This window comes from Littorina saxatilis, linkage group LG17 (genome assembly GCF_037325665.1).
Source record: "Littorina saxatilis isolate snail1 linkage group LG17, US_GU_Lsax_2.0, whole genome shotgun sequence".
In the NCBI taxonomy this organism is placed as follows: domain Eukaryota; kingdom Metazoa; phylum Mollusca; class Gastropoda; order Littorinimorpha; family Littorinidae; genus Littorina; species Littorina saxatilis.
Genome location: NC_090261.1, coordinates 43,801,517 through 43,817,411, shown reverse-complemented (window position 1 = coordinate 43,817,411; position 15,895 = coordinate 43,801,517). Strand labels below are relative to the sequence as shown.

The 15,895-nt window shown below is 41.9% G+C and overlaps 1 protein-coding gene across 3 annotated transcripts in view; it reads left to right on the top strand.

The window, feature by feature from the left end:
- Window positions 1-15,895, top strand: part of LOC138953112 (glutamate receptor U1-like) — a 43,556-nt gene that overhangs the window by 1,368 nt on the left and 26,293 nt on the right. For all 3 annotated transcript variants that reach the window (XM_070324896.1, XM_070324898.1, XM_070324895.1), the window contains exon 2: window positions 50-142. The gene's annotated coding sequence lies outside the window, so the exon portion shown is untranslated. The remainder of the gene's footprint in view (window positions 1-49; window positions 143-15,895) is intronic.

The following is a 15,895-nucleotide window of genomic DNA, read 5'->3' as shown; positions in this document are numbered from 1 at the left end:
CATTATTTTGAGGTCACATCTGCACAGTATTATTTGTTGTGACGGACAGATCAAATTGTGGAGTCTGTGTCGAACCAGGTATTGATTGGCTCCGTGCGTGCTCAAATTGGGATTCAGCGTTCTCCTGCAATCAGCCCGCAAGGTGGGTTTTGTTATATTCTACCACAACCGACGGTTTGCACTTAATATTAATTAGCGTTCAGTTGTTCTGTGGTTAGGCTGTGTGTGTTCTGTGGTAGGTAGAGCGTGTTATACTCTCATATGCTGGATAGCTAACAGTTGAAATCAGCATTCTGTTGTTCTGTGGTAAGACTGTGTGAGTGAATACCTTTGTTTTAATAGCTTCGATTTTCACTCGAACTTCTGCTGGAGTATTTTCTAAGCCAATGAGAAGGTTGCATATTGCTTTGTTTTGATGTCGTTTTGTGTGGAATAGTTTTGTGTGGATTAGTTTTAATACTTCTTCTTGTTTCATTTGTATTGTTTTTTTTAAAGGTTTCCTTTCTTTCTCTTCTTTCTTTCCTTCAGTCTTTCTTTTGTTTGCTTTTTTCTTTTTTCTTTTTTTTTGTGGTCCTGTCCTGTTCTCTTATCTTCTGTTTTGTTTTGTTCTGGACTCTTCTCTTCTTTTCTCTTCTCCCGAGTCTCTTCTGCCCCGCCCTGCCCTGGCCTACTCTGCCTCGTTCCGGTACAGTCCGGTCCGGTCCCGTCTGGTCTGGTCAGTATATTCTGGACTGTTTAGTTTAGTTCTGTGCGTGCAGGCTATTAATGTTAAAGTTCTTTATATTCTAACGTTACTCTCGTGTTTGAGTGTTTTGTCTTTTGAGCACTGTTACCGTCTGTGCCAGTTGAGCTTGTGTTTTTGTGGTTTTCACAGGTTGTATAAATATCTCAATAGGTCTGTACAGCATTTGCGAAGTGAAACAGTATTTTTCACAAGTCACACGTTTTTGGGCAATTCGGTTCAGGAATTCAGACCATAATCGACTTATTCTCCCGGAATTTCCTGCTTGAGAAGTATAGAATAATGATGTCGTAATCTGATTTGTATTCCTTGACAAAGCAAACTAGTAGGGGAGGAGGGGAGGACATGGTAAGAAGGGGGGGGGGGGGGGGTGGTGGGAGGGAGAACTGAACTGATCAGAACTGAACTCAACTGAACTGAACTATATTTAACAAGGATAAAAATTTAAGGCTAGGCGCTAGGCCTTTTCTTACAATTCAAGAATCATTTCGGAAATATCAAAAAGGCCAAAAGCGTATTTCTATACTGCACCTCAGGCACAACTAATAGGATTGCCTTAACACTTCGAGAGAGAGAGAGAGAGAGAGAGAGAGAGAGAGAGAGAGAGAGAGAGAGAGAGAGAGAGAGAGAGAGAGAGAGAGAGAGAGTGTGAGAGAGAGAGAGTGAGCGAGAGAGAGAGTGAGTGAGTGAGAGAGAGAGGGGGGGATCAAGAGAGAGAGAGAGAGTGAGAGAGAGAGAGTGAGAGAGAGAGAGAAGGATTAAGAGAGAGAGAGGGATTAAGAGAGAGAGAGTGAGAGAGAGAGAGAGGGATCAAGAGAGAGAGAGAGAGAGTGAGAGAGAGAGGGGGGGATCAAGAGAGAGAGAGAGGGGGGATTAAGAGAGAGAGAGAGAGAGACACAGAGAGAGAGAGAGAGAGAGAGGGAGGGAGAGAGAGAGAGAGAGAGAGAGAGAGAGAGAGAGAGAGAGAGAGCACGATAAGAAAGAAACGAACAGAAAACGTGTTACTCCTTTGTGAAAAACAATGGCCAAGCACCGATTTCTACTGAAATATTAATTCAGTACTGTTAAACACGCTTTGCGTCTGAATAATCAGGCGCTGCCCATCAGTGTTGTACTAATGGCCATTATTCCCCCCTCTGCTTCTTTACCTCTGTAAACTTGTAGGGGTAGTTATTTTTCGATAATGACCCAGCAACCAAACAAATAACGACCCAGCAACAGCCTGAATCCTCGATAGTGCAATGGGTTGAGAAGTTGTTCTGTTTCGGTACTACTTTTTGCGACTGAAAAGTTCCGAACGCTCTAACGTACGAAGTATACATCTCTGGAGCAAACAATACAAATATACCGCATTTAAATTAACAACTACAGGCCTGAACACATGAATCTTCATATAAAATCCATGAGTTCGGTTGTTTTCTGAATCTAGATTTGCCGTGCTCAAACGTTCATCACAAGCAATTTCCCGCAAGGCAAGTAACTCATACTTTGTCTAGCGACAAGAGTAGTTCCCCTTCTTTTCACTCAGTTTCTTCGACAACAGACTGCAATCCGACGGTCAGTTTTCAACAATATTTCATTTAATAAACAGATCACACGCAACCAAATGCACACATCTCATCAATTTAAACAACATAAAGCGGTTTCATACACTATTTTCCCCAGAAAACTGAACTTCATACAGTTTTTAACGTTGGAACACGGGTGCAAAAGTTCGTCTGCTAGTCCCATTTGACGAAAGAACATTATCCTAAGCGATACCAAAACATATACAGAACACACAATATCTGCCTTTGCCGCCACAGCAGAATAACAGCATATCTGTGTACTTGATTTTAGTCCAAAATAGGAAAACTGACAAGAAGTGTTAACAGAATGGAATGATTTGCACGGAACTATACAACCGCGCATTAATCGATCGCCTGCGCAGGTTGACTGGTTGAGTGAATAGGATTCGATCAAACTTTCGCAAAAAAACTCCTCTTTTCTTTGAATAACTGAAGAAAGGAGGAATAAAGAGGTTACACACCTCGTCTCAGTGATTATAAAAAATAATGGTCTCAGTTCGCGGTCATGAAAAAGCTCGCTAAAGCTCGCATTTTTCATGATCCGCTAACTTCGACCATTATTTTTAATAATCACTGAGACTCGGCGTGTAACCTCTACGTACTCGTTGAAATGTTAATGTCCATTACCCCTGAGCCTTTCGACGCAAAAACTGCTAATCACACAAAAGTGGCCGAATTTTCATGATGATTCATGGTGCGAGTGTGCGATCAGTTTTTCAAATATGACTATTGTCTAATCCCCCCCCCCCCTCCTCCAGCACAACACTTTATTGTCCATTGAAATGAATACATTAAAATGGAAAACTGTATTTGACACGTCTAACGTGCCTGTCACAATTATAAAATACACATTCAAACAGGAACAACAAGAACATTAAAAATAAAAGCAGATAAAACACATAGGTTATTGTATTAACAGACGCACCTATTGCAACTATATAACTCTTAGTCAGTGTGGTGTCAACAAATCTTTAAAAATATAACATTACAATACCGTATATGTGAAAATACCAATACAGTCATGGTCGTCAACCGGTCAGTTGCACCATTTTAAATTGCGTTTTACAGCAGGCTAGGTTTTTTTTATGAAGCCACTGCATAGATCTATGTTATTACTACCGTGGCCCTTAGATGATACCGGTTTGTAAACACACAAACACACGCGCACGCTCGCGCACACACACAAAGACACACACACACACCCGCACACACACACACACACACACACACACACACACACACACACACACACACACACAGTGAGACAAACTGAGAGAAGAAAATCAAAGCAATCACTGTGATTAATCTGTTCTGGTATCAAAGAGTTTTCGAAGCCGATTTCTGCACTGTACACGCACAAGAACAGGCTGAGCAGACGTTGATTCATTTCTGAGAAAGTTTGCCCACATTGTTGCACGTGCAAATAGCGCTTCAGAAATAATTCGAAATTATTATACAAATAAAGGGGAAAAAATAAACATTGCAGATTACAGATTTTTAAATGCGTATCCGTTTTCTGCACTTAAGATACTGCAGGATTGCCTGAAGACGTCGACTATTTCTAAAAAAAACACCATTTGTTCGCATAGTTTCCAAGTTTAAAATAAGCGTTTCGGAACTGACATTGCAAAGATATATCAAAAATAAACTTGCTGATTAGAGATTTCCAAAAGTCTAAGAACTGCCATCAGACGTTGGTTTATTCAGGAAAGCGTGGGTCTGCAGTATTTCTAGATTCAGAAATACTTTCGGAAATATAAAAATATAAAACGATTCCGAAAGTGTATCTCTTTACTGCAACCTCAGACACAATAGGCTTGCCTTCAGACTTCGATTACTTTGGAAAAACATTGTTTCGAGATTCAAATTGCGTTTCAAAATACAAAGACATTAAACAAAATAAATGAATGAAAAAAGAAAATCGATTGGAGGGATTTACCTTTTAAAAGAGAATCTAAACAATGAAACTGTTTCTTCTTGTGTGGTAGCCATTGCGTCGACTTTATTGATTTACGTTTTTATATCCACAACAATATTTTGACAGGTATCCACATGTCGGCTTGAGGGAGTGTGCTTGCGTTTTATTAAAGATGCCGTCTTTGCCTTGAAAAGCGGATTATAGGTCACCACAGAAACGTGGAATAAGAGCGTATTTCCAATTGGAAACAGAAGCTGATTTCTGTGCCGAGTTGGAAACTGTTTCTGGTTAATTTTGTAATGGACACCTTTGTCAATCAGCAAAACTGATTGAAGATGTCTCACTGTGCAGACGGGCGCATTGGCCTCGTGGAGAAGACGCCGGTGTAACACCAAATTTTTACTCCACGAAAAATGTACTCCGGAGTAAATATTTCGTACCAAATTCTTACTCCGAGTACACTTTTCGTACGAGAAAAGAACTCCCCAAGGCACGAAAAAATGACTGCCTCCACGAAATTTTTACTCCCCATTTTTTTTTACTTCCAGTAAAAATCTCGAACGCGAAAATGGGATGCGTGCGAAGGGATAATGCCAATATGTGATCTCGTGCAAACGAATGTCGCGCTACCCTCCCTCCACCCCTTCCACCACCAAGACTAACAAGGGAACAAGGGAGTAAAAATTTCGTACACCTGGCATGGGAAGTTAAATTGCTCGTGTTGGGGTGAAGTAATTTATTCGTTATTTATTCGTCAGGGGAGTAACATTTTTGAACGAAATGTTTACTCGGAACTCACCTGTCTTGGGGAGTAATTTTTCTCGTGCAATGGGGGAGTGCTTTTTTCGTAAAGGGAGTAATCTTTTCGTACGAAATTTTTACTCCAGAGTAAAAATCTCGTGGGAGTAATTTTCTCGTGTTACACCGGCCTCCCATGCCGAAGGCGGCGTGTTCGAATTCCGCGCTTAGTGGGTTAAGGGTGCAGCTGTTTCGGTTCTCCACGGTCAACGTATGTGCAGACCTGCTCGTGCCTTATCCCCCTTCGTGTGTACACGCCAGCACAAGACTAAGTCCGCACGGAAAAGATCCTTGTTATTCATGTCAGAGTTCGGTGGGTTATAGAAACACAACAATTTCCCGTATGCTTCCCCCGAATGCGCCGTGTGGCTGCCTAAATTGAGTAAAAATGGTCAAACGCGTAAAAACCGTGGGAGTTTCTGCCCCTGAACGCGGAAGAAGAAGAGGAAGTCCCACTCTGCACAGAATGTAGCCGGCTGTTTTTTTAATTTTTTGTTTAGTATCTGTCTAAGTTGAAAGGTGTTCTTGCCCTATGCACAATCAATCAATCAATAGGACGCTTATATCGCGCATATTCCGTGGGTACAGTTCTAGGCGCTCTGCAATGATGCCGTGTGAGATGAAATTTTATACGGCCAGTAGATTGGAGCCATTTCGGCGCATATTTAACTGTGCCTAAGCAATTTTGCCAGGAAAGACCCCTTTGTCAATCGTGGGATCTTTAACGTGCACACCCCAATGTAGTGTACACGGGGGGTGTTCGGACACCGAAGAGAGTCTGCACACAAAGTTGACTCTGAGAAATAAATTTCCGCCGAACGTGGGTTTGAACTCACGCTGACAGCGGCCAACTGAATACAAATCCAGCGCGCTACCAACTGAGCTATGTCCCCGCCCCGGGAACCGATCTGTGGTGGTTTAAATGGTCGGTTCTCTGTCTCCAATACAGGATCTACAACGTGCGTTAGTACATGCTGTTCGCGCGATTGCAATTCAGTCGCTAACAAACCTGCATGATTATGAAAAGAACACTATTGACAAACAATTAATTATCATTATGAATGATTACTCCTACTCCCCACAAAGGATCGAACCCGGTGCACGTGACACATTGCAGTTAGATTTGTTTTACCACCAGACCAAATTAAACTCCTATGGGCGCTGTCGACCTGTTCCTAATCGTTTGAATGTTGTTTTTTGTTATTCCTTGTCCTTGTCCTTGTTGTTCTTGTTCTTGTCCTTCTTGTTCTTGTTCTTGTTCTTGTTCTTGTTGTTCTTGTTCTTGTTCTTGTTTTGGTTTTTGTGTGCCTGTGTGTGTGTCCATTTCTTCGATGACTCACTTCATCCCCTCCTCCTTTTTGTGTCTTTTTTTGTACTGTGTTTATTGATTTTGTTTAGTTTAACATATTTTTGGGGGCCATGTCTGCAATTCTGCACTACCAAACCAATACTGCAGGCACAAAAGAGTTGTCCTCTGAGGATTTTGTATGTATTCATTATTTGTTAATGTCATCGGTTCAGCGCGTTCTGGAGGGAACAAATGCTGACAAACAGTCTCAACGGGGAAACTCCAAACTAACTCCGTTTAAACCGAAACTATATGTGGGACGCCGTTTTCCATATGGCGATTTTGACACGATGAACTCGAAGGAAAATCCACTTTTTCTGCCATTTAGACGCGCCTGCAATAAATTACTCGAAAATGATCCGTAAGTTAATTAACTAAATGAGTGTGAATAAAGGAACGGCCTGTACTCTGTTGCGGCATAGTCCCGCTTCAGTTCATGCTCAATATTTTATTCAGTGTTGGCGGGTCTGCATACGCCAATCCGACAAAACGCGTTGGAGTTTAGGAATCAGGTGCATAATCTAGTAAATGCGATCATGTGGCAATGCCCGTCGCGATATAACCTTCGTGGTTGAAAACGACGTTAAACACCAAATAAAGAAAAGATGTGGCAATGCTCCCAGGGGCGACAATGTGATCGCTTTGTTGGAGCCTGCACCGGGAGTGATGTATTGTTCTAACAATCCGTGGTACTCTGGAGGGGAAAAAACAAAACGGCCAAATGCCTCTTGTTGTCAGCTACCGTCACGGTTAACTGCACGGCGGCTACTTCAATGGGATTGAGATATGGACCATCTCTGAGTGAACATGGAATCCGACTGTTTTCTAACAACACGGGCAAAAGCTTTTAACAGATGACGTACTTGGGGACTGCATCATTATGGTCCGTGCAAGGAGAGAATATGTAACATTCAGCTGTGCATTATTGTACCACCAGTGCATTATTGAACACAAGTAAGATCACAGGCTTATGTATGAGGTTTATGTTGAATAATTAGGGACTGTCGACAGTCGAAAAGATTGATGTCCGATTTTGAACATGTATGCTTTTTTTTCTCGCTTAAAGGATGGTGATGACTTATTATGGTTTATTATACTGTTCAAAAAAAGAAACGCATAGTTGCTACTTGCCAAATTTGTTTTATGTTTCGAAAAAATTAACAGAAAATCCAATATTTAGATTATTTGTTTGAAATTTGGTATGGACACAGTTGAATGCACACACAGTTCATTTGCATCTTCAAATCAATCAGTCAATCAATACGATTGGGTGCCGAGGCTGTCAAGTCAGTAGGGGGTGTGACTGCCTTGAGCAGCAACAACTGCCCGGCACCTTCTGGGCATGGACTGGATCAGATGCCGGATATCTTGCTGTGGGATGGTGTCCCACTCCTCCTGAAGTGCCTGCAATAGATCGCGGTGATTTGCCGGCGCTTCTTCTCGCCTACGCACACGTCTGTCCAATTCATCCCAGAGGTGTTCTATCGGGTTCATGTCTGGCGACATGGATGGCCAGGGAAGCACCTGGACATGGTGGTCGGTGAGGAACTGGGTGGTGAGTCGTGCTGTGTGCGGGCGAGCGTTGTCCTGCTGGAATATGGCATCCTGGTCAGCCAGAAGAGAAAGGGCGTGTGGGCGCAGAATTTCCTCCACGTATCGCTGGGCAGTTATGCGCCCTTGGACGTGCACCAGGGTGCTCCTTCCAGCGGTATTGATCGCCCCCCACACCATGACGCCTCCACCACCATGAACGGGTGCCTCATCCACACAGTTGGGCGCGTAACGTTCGTTTACTCTCCGGTAGACCCTCCTCCGACCATCATGTCGCTGGAGCAGGAAGTAGGACTCGTCGCTGAACCACACGTGTCTCCAGTGATTCTGGACGGTCCAGCGAAGGTGCTGGTTGCCCCACTGCACTCGGTTCTGGCGATGGCGGCGGGTGAGGACAGCTCCTCTGTGAGGTCTGCGAGCTCTCAAACCAGCTTCATGCAGGCGGTTCCGCACGGTCTGGTCCGATAATCGGTGTGGCCCGGGGAGAGCCTGGACAGAAGATGAGGCCGACAGGAAACGATTCCGGAGGTGGCGGAGCCGTATGAAGCGGTCGTGAGCAGCAGTTGTCGCCCTTGGTCTTCCCGCTCGTGGCAAGTCAGCAACGGAGCCAGTGGCTTGAAACCTGACCCACAGTCTACTGATGGTGCTCTGGGACACGTGGAAGTGCCTGGCGATTGCACTTTGACTTTGGCCTGCTTGTAAACGACCCAATGCAATTTGGCGGTCTTCTCTGCTCAATTCGGGCCATCTTTCGTCGCTGAATTGTCGTCTGATTTCTTTGTGGCGAACAATCCACTTTTATGGGTTTTGGAAGACATGGTGAGAGCTCAATATTCCCCGAGTTTCACGAGATTACACTGAAGCATGACGAGTGGTCATGCCAAATGAGCAATTTTGACATTGTAGCCACTGATAACGCATGCGTCACGTGCAGAGCTCACTTGTGGCAATGGACGAAAGGTCGACGACCAGATAAACATTTTCTGCAGTTTGGTGGATATCCTTGTAGCCATATAACTAAATTAACCAAATATTACAAGCTATGCGTTTCTTTTTTTGAACAGTATAGCTGTCATAAAGACTTTGGTTGAATTTAGTCGGATTTGGAACATTATTATTTTTATTTTATTTCTCTATTTCTCGCTTATGAATGATTTTGATGGCTTATTATGGTTTATTGGCTGTCATAACGATTTCAGTTGAATTTTATTAGGATTTAGACACGTTGTTTCCTTTCTTGAATTCTCTTACATGACGGATTATGTTGAACAATGATGTTTCATGAACTATCACACAGACTTTTGTTGAATTTTTGTGGGAAGTAAACATGTCTTTCTCTATGTTTCGATCATGATGGATGATGTTTTATATTTATCGTCAATCATCTGTCGGAAAGAATTTACTTGGATTTTAACGAGATTTAAACACATTATTTTTCTTTATTTCTCCAAAACCGTTCAGACTTGTAACACGTTACCTTCGTTCTGCGCAAAATAAATGAGTTGCGCACATCTGCGTGCAGCAAAGAGATGTTACCCCAGATGAAGTTACTTGTTCGTGCGTCTACATCGAGACAGTCACACTACAGGCTTTTGCGCTGGTACGTAGCAGTGGTGTTCGTGTGATACGAATACAGGACACAGTGCCTTAGATGTTGTCACATGATAAATTGTTGCACAGCGTGAAGCCTTCAGATCAGAAAGATGTGCAGAGAAAAAGTCATACATAACATGTATGTATATTGTTAGGAAACGCTACCGTTGCTGAGCTTTGGTTCAGTTTTGTGTGTTGCATGTAGTTGACTTATTTGTATTTTGTGGGAAAGTACCGATATTATATTTTGTAAACACAATATTTATGCTTGGACGAGAATGCAGGTGAACTTTCTAGTCCTGTCAAAACAAGTTGTTTACCATGCTGTTTTAGTGTGAGTTCGTGGCGTTCGATCGGATTAAGGGCGTCGGCACCTTTTGATGTACGTCATAAGAGAATGTCGCTAGTTTAGTCCATGCACGGCTCGTATAATGTAGTTGTATCATGTTCGGTCTGGAATATTCTCGAGATTGAGTATTTACTATATAATGCCAGCGCGATTTGAATGTTAAAAAAGCTTCTATTTGAGTTCTGCTACGTTGTGCAGTTGTATGTATTGAATGCTGAATAAATCCTCGAACTCAATTTGACGAGTTGTTTTCTGTTGCTGCGAAGACGGGCGACGTAGAATAAAAGAACACAACTATACGACGTTTGAGAACTTGTGGCAATCTCAAGTGTCGTGTAACATATATATGCATTTGTAATGTGCACGTTTTGCGTTGCACTATTCAGAGGATTATACAGATTAAAAGTATCCTATCTGCAACTCCTGATTCTAGGAGAGTGGTTTTCATTTGGTGACAATTGTCCCCCGATGAAGGAGTACGGCTGCCTATAGTATACGGCGGATTGATTGAAAACGATCGTACACGTAATCTTCCTATTTGGACGAGTAAGTCATCGTCTGTATGACAAGTGGCAACGCGACGTTTGAGCGTGTGTACACCCAACTTCAACTGTTTGAAAATTATCAATAGTTGGGAATCGAACAAGTCAAATAACTTGTGTCGTAGCTATTTGTTTAATATATGGCCACTGTGTTCTAATCATCTGATCAATGTAAGCAGACGTATTGCGCGAGGCATTTTTGGAAAAAAATCGGATGTGGTATAAGATTTTTTAATATTTTATTGATGGTTGTTTAAGATGAACGTGTGAATGAGTACGGGTGTGTAGGATGTTACAAACTACTTAACTCGACCACCACATGTTTTTTCAGTTGAGATTCATGTTGCGTTTAGATCGTTATATGAGGTAGAAAATGGAGTGAACAGAAAAGCAGCAAGGATTTTTTTATCAATTGCAAAACAAATTTAAAAAATATTTTTTTAAATATTTAAAAAAATCGGAATGTGATAACTTTATATTGTCACTGATGGAAATTTCTCTCATATTTCCTCTTGACTGCTGCCTGATGTCAGAAGCTTAGGTTCATCTTCCCGTCATTTCAGAACAATAATAATTTCACAGCATCCTGACCTCAGGTCAAAATGAGTTCGGCTCATTCTCTCCCTGCCTTGAGTTTCCTTGTCTGGCAAGGAAACCGATTTTTTTTTTTTTTTTTACATATTTAGAGCTTTTTGTAATGTAGGAAAGTCGCTAAACCTGGAACAGTTAAGGAGAAACAGCCGTACCAGACCAAAAAAATGGATATTGCAAAGCGTTCTTTGTATTGTCACATACTAGACTCTATCAGTAAATAAACGAACAACATAAAATAAAATAAAAGTCACACAACTCATCAGACTGATCGTAATAAAAATGTCTGCATTTGTTCCAGGTTGGACGCATGGGTGTGTAAAGTGGAACACTGTGTTGTCAAACTCGGAACACATACAAACACACCCTGACTCTCTTTCTAGCTCTGTCTGTGTCTCACACACACACATATACACCCACACACTCTCATTCACACACAAACAAGCACACATTGCCACACACACAAGATAAATAAATACGTCATAACATTTTGATTAAGCCATTTTATGTAAATGTCTTTTTTTTTCAACATCATATTTTGATTTTTACCAAGGAAATAACAAATCGGATAACAATTTAAGCCTTAAATGTAAAACAAAAAGATAAATAAGGGCTAGGTCTAAAAAGGACTGAAAAACAAAACCTTAAAAAAAAGAGGAAAGAATAGGCAAAGAACCGATTTCGCAGACAATGTCCTTTGTCTTCTACTGTCAGCGCAGTCATCGTGTGATTACTGTGTGCACTTCTGGCACTATAAGATATCCTCAGGGGAGTTGGTGCCACACATGAAGCAGTACCACGAAATTTCGCAGCTTCATTTGTACCCCTCTTCTGTTGACACATAGATATAAAAGGGCTACCTGCCCAATTGACTAAATGTAAAAATCATTACGCATAAAGTCTCAAAGCAAATAACTAAGAACAGATTTAAGAACTGATTTTGCAGACACACAAAAATTGCTAAGTACAGATTTCGAAGTCCTTTTGTCCGCTGCTGTCAGCGCAGTCCTCGTGTGCCCACTGTGTGCACCTCTGGCACTGTATCATGTTCTCAGGGGAGTTGGTGCCACACATGAAGCAGTACCAAGTGCTTTCCCCCGGGATAGAACGCATCGTCGAGAATGTTCTCCTTATTTCCCTCTGATCAGGAGATATTCCCCTCTTGTTTCTCTGAGCAGAAGATTATGTAGCTTCATTCTTTCCTCTTTTCTGTTGACCTGCACGCCTTTTTGCAAGTGAAATCTCCAGCTTTTGCTTGTAAGGAGAATATTGTTTTTTTCGTGATGATCTCTTCGACGAGCTTGTGGTTGTGCGTTGCAGGACATCAGCAGCAGGTAAGTTTACATTTGCTGCTGACACCAAGCAATCATAAGGCCTAAAAAAAAAATAGGTGTAGTTACGGTAACCCGACCTACCCTATTTTTAGGGGCCGATCCTATAACTTTTTATTACATTTGTCAAAACAAAACAAAAAACGAGTACAAAAAACGCAATGAAAGCGAAAGCGCCCGTGTCGCACACTTATTTCCCTGTCAAGTAGGTTTAATTTGTACACATTAGAAAAAAAAGTTTAAAAAAAAAAAAAGTGATTGCCTACCTACCTACCCTATTTTTTTTGGCTATGTTACCGTAACCACACCTATTTTTTTTTTTTTGGCCTAATGACCAGAATCTCCATGTACAGTGTACAAAACAACGATGGGGGTGACGTTGGCAAATTTATTTCAGCTTCAAGAATGCTATTGATTAGTTCTTGGTCTATCTCTGGTGTTAATGTAGAAGGTCTTCCTGTGAACTTTACTTCTTCTTTTGCAAATTTGTTTGTTTTCTTCTAAATGACTTTTAAGAGTTGTGACAGTGACACCATATGCTCTGGATGCGCAACGCAAACCCATATATCCGTTTTTCACTGCCGACAAAGCGCAGCCCATTTCTTCTGGTAACCACCGCCGTTCGGGTCTCATAATACTGTCAAACAAATCAATCAATCATTCAATAAAACTTATAGAAAGGAAAAACACAACAAAACCAAAAAGAGAATTGAATACGTGAATAAAACAGCAGTGTTCTGTTTATTGTTTGATGAGGGTAAGATGGAACAGAATGCAGCAAATCTGGAACACTGTTCCATGTTTGCCTCTCTTATGTGTTCCATCATTGCCACATGGCACCTGCATGGATTTCGCGTTTTTCTGTTGGATACACGTAACGTTTCAAATATTTTTTTCCGTTCAAGTTATTGCAAATCTATAAAGGTTTGTCACAGCAATCAACATTTTACGTGAAGGTATATAGATAAAGAGTAATAATACGAATTGTAGACGGTAGAAATAAGAAGAAGAAGGAAGAAAAGTTTAAAAAACGTACCATTTTTGGGTTTTTTTGGCCGCTGTAGTCATTTTTTTTGCTGGAATAATATCAAGGAATGTCACTAGACATTTCTGCAAAACAATTGTTCATGAATTGTTCCCCGTTGATCGCATATTGAGGTGTTCCAAGTTGGCCGACTGTTCCGGGATTGGTGACTTTCCCTTATTATTGATATAAGCAGATTCGCGATCGTCGATAATGATTTTTCATGGTGTTGTGTAATTTTTAAATTACAAAGGAATTGATTTGTAAGACAGTTTCAGGGCCGGACTACCGGGGGGGTTATGGGGGTTGCGCAACCCCCCCCCCCCCCCCCCCTAGCCTAAACATGTACCTTACTTATTTAATTTTTTTTTAATTATTGCTTATTTTATGCCGTTTCATGCAAGGAGCGACCATTTTCCTATCTCAGAATATGACCTACCCGTCAGCTTCAGGGGGCTTCGCCCCCTGACCCCCACAACGAGGGGGGGGGGGGGTGGGGGGGTTCTAGGGTTTCCGGACCCCCCCCCCCCCCAGCCAAAAAATAAAAATATTGAATGAGGTATGCATTTCTTTATTTTACATTGAGTTTCAATTTTTGGGGTATTAATCAGTGACAAAATCTGCTGCCTAAAACTGGTAATGATCATCCTCAGAATGCACCAGATTGCACCATTTTGCATCCTTTTTTTCAAAATTTTCCGGGGGGGCATGCCCCCGGACCCCCCTAGCAAGCTACGCGCTTCGCGCCGTCGGCTCGGCGCTTCGCGCCTTTACACCCATATCTTCACAATATACTTTTGAAAAAACCCAGTCATAAAATGAACTGGTCCGCCCCTGCCGCCAGGGGGGACATCCCCCTGGGCCACCACTGGCAACCCCCCCCACCCCCTCCTCTTCGCCTAGTCCGGCCCTGAGTTTCAAGGGAGCTATTTTTTCGCGGCTGTATTTACTGTGCAAACAACTTTAAATATGGCAAAAGTGTCACGTGATAATCAACCGTTTGGTTTCGGCGTTCGCTGAAGCAGACGATTTTTTTGGTAGTGATGCAACCATATATTACGGTCTCCTTCCGGCAGCAGTCCCAAAATTTCGACTTGTTTTGACCTTAGAACGATGTCTTTATCTTTGATGAATCCATTCATTCGCTTGGATTAATCCGTCATCAGATACTCACCACTGGTCGCAAAGGCACGGCAATCGTGACCGTGTTCTTACTTTTTTTTGTCAATGATCTATTCAATGATGCGATCAACCGATCACGGCCGACTAAACAAAATTGGTTGTAGACAATTGATGTTGAATATCCAAGCGTCCACAGACCAATAATCAATTAGCACACACACTGTGTGTGCAGTTAAGAAACAGTAGCTTCGGGATAACAGTTGGTGTGGTTGACGACAGTGTCAAAACTCTAATACATGATTGATTTGGCTGTTTACACTGCACAGCGCTGAGCAAAGAAATACGAGAAACGACTGGTATATTTAAACAGCCGAATCACGTCTTGTGTGAAAGTTTGTTGCGATATCGTTTGATCAGCATGTGGATGAAACAGGAGCATGTGAGTGTTGCGACTGGTTTGATGAGGACAATCTGTGTTCTGCTGCTGGAAAAATAGTGAAAGACATCAGAGTTCTAGCTTGAAAGGTGAGTTTGATTTTCTTTGCCCAGGCAAAGATGAAACGGTGAGGATTGACAGCAGCAAGTGATCTGGTGGAGAGAGAGAAAAATCTGTATTCTCCAACAAGGGGAAAACTGCAGTAGAATTGTATATTAGTATTAAACAGACAAAACAGGTTTTGTCTGAAAACAGAAATTGGTATTGTTCGCCCAGGTAAGGGTAAAAACGGTACTGATTGACGGCAGCTTGTGATCATCTTGGTGGTGATAAACAAATCTGTATCCCGCTACAAGAGAAAATTGTGTCGGAAAATATCAGAAACATGTCGCGTAATAATACATTAAGTCAGTCTGTGGGCCTTAAAGAATGAAAAGAAAGCACAGCATATTATTCACCAAGAGTAGTCAATCATGGGTTGGCCAAAACCCTGCGGCCAAGACAGAGCTGACACATGGTCTTCATAACACAAGCCAAATGAACCTGATTTATATTAAACGGGTTTTCTAGATTGTTTAGCTTGTTTTCAATTCAACATTTGTCTATATATAGATATTTCTGGCACCTAGAATTTCTATCGTTCACTGTTATGTGTCTGCAACAGAGAGTGGATTGCAGTTCTAAAAACGTGTAAAACATGGTGTCAATTACAATAGATCTGTCTAAGCTTTTACACACGATGAGTGCATTAACCATACCTACAATCTACAACATGGCTGCTTTCTGCGCAACATGAGGGCCCCAAAGGGGGGGGGGGGGGGGGGGTATCATCACGATCACGGGAAGGGAAATTTTAGCTTTCACGATCACAGTTACCTTGATTTTTGTTTTCACGATCACAAACACTTTGACGAATAGAGGATCATAGAGTGATACAGCTGTGAAAAATGTACGTTGAAAATAATGCAATAATGCCCATCAC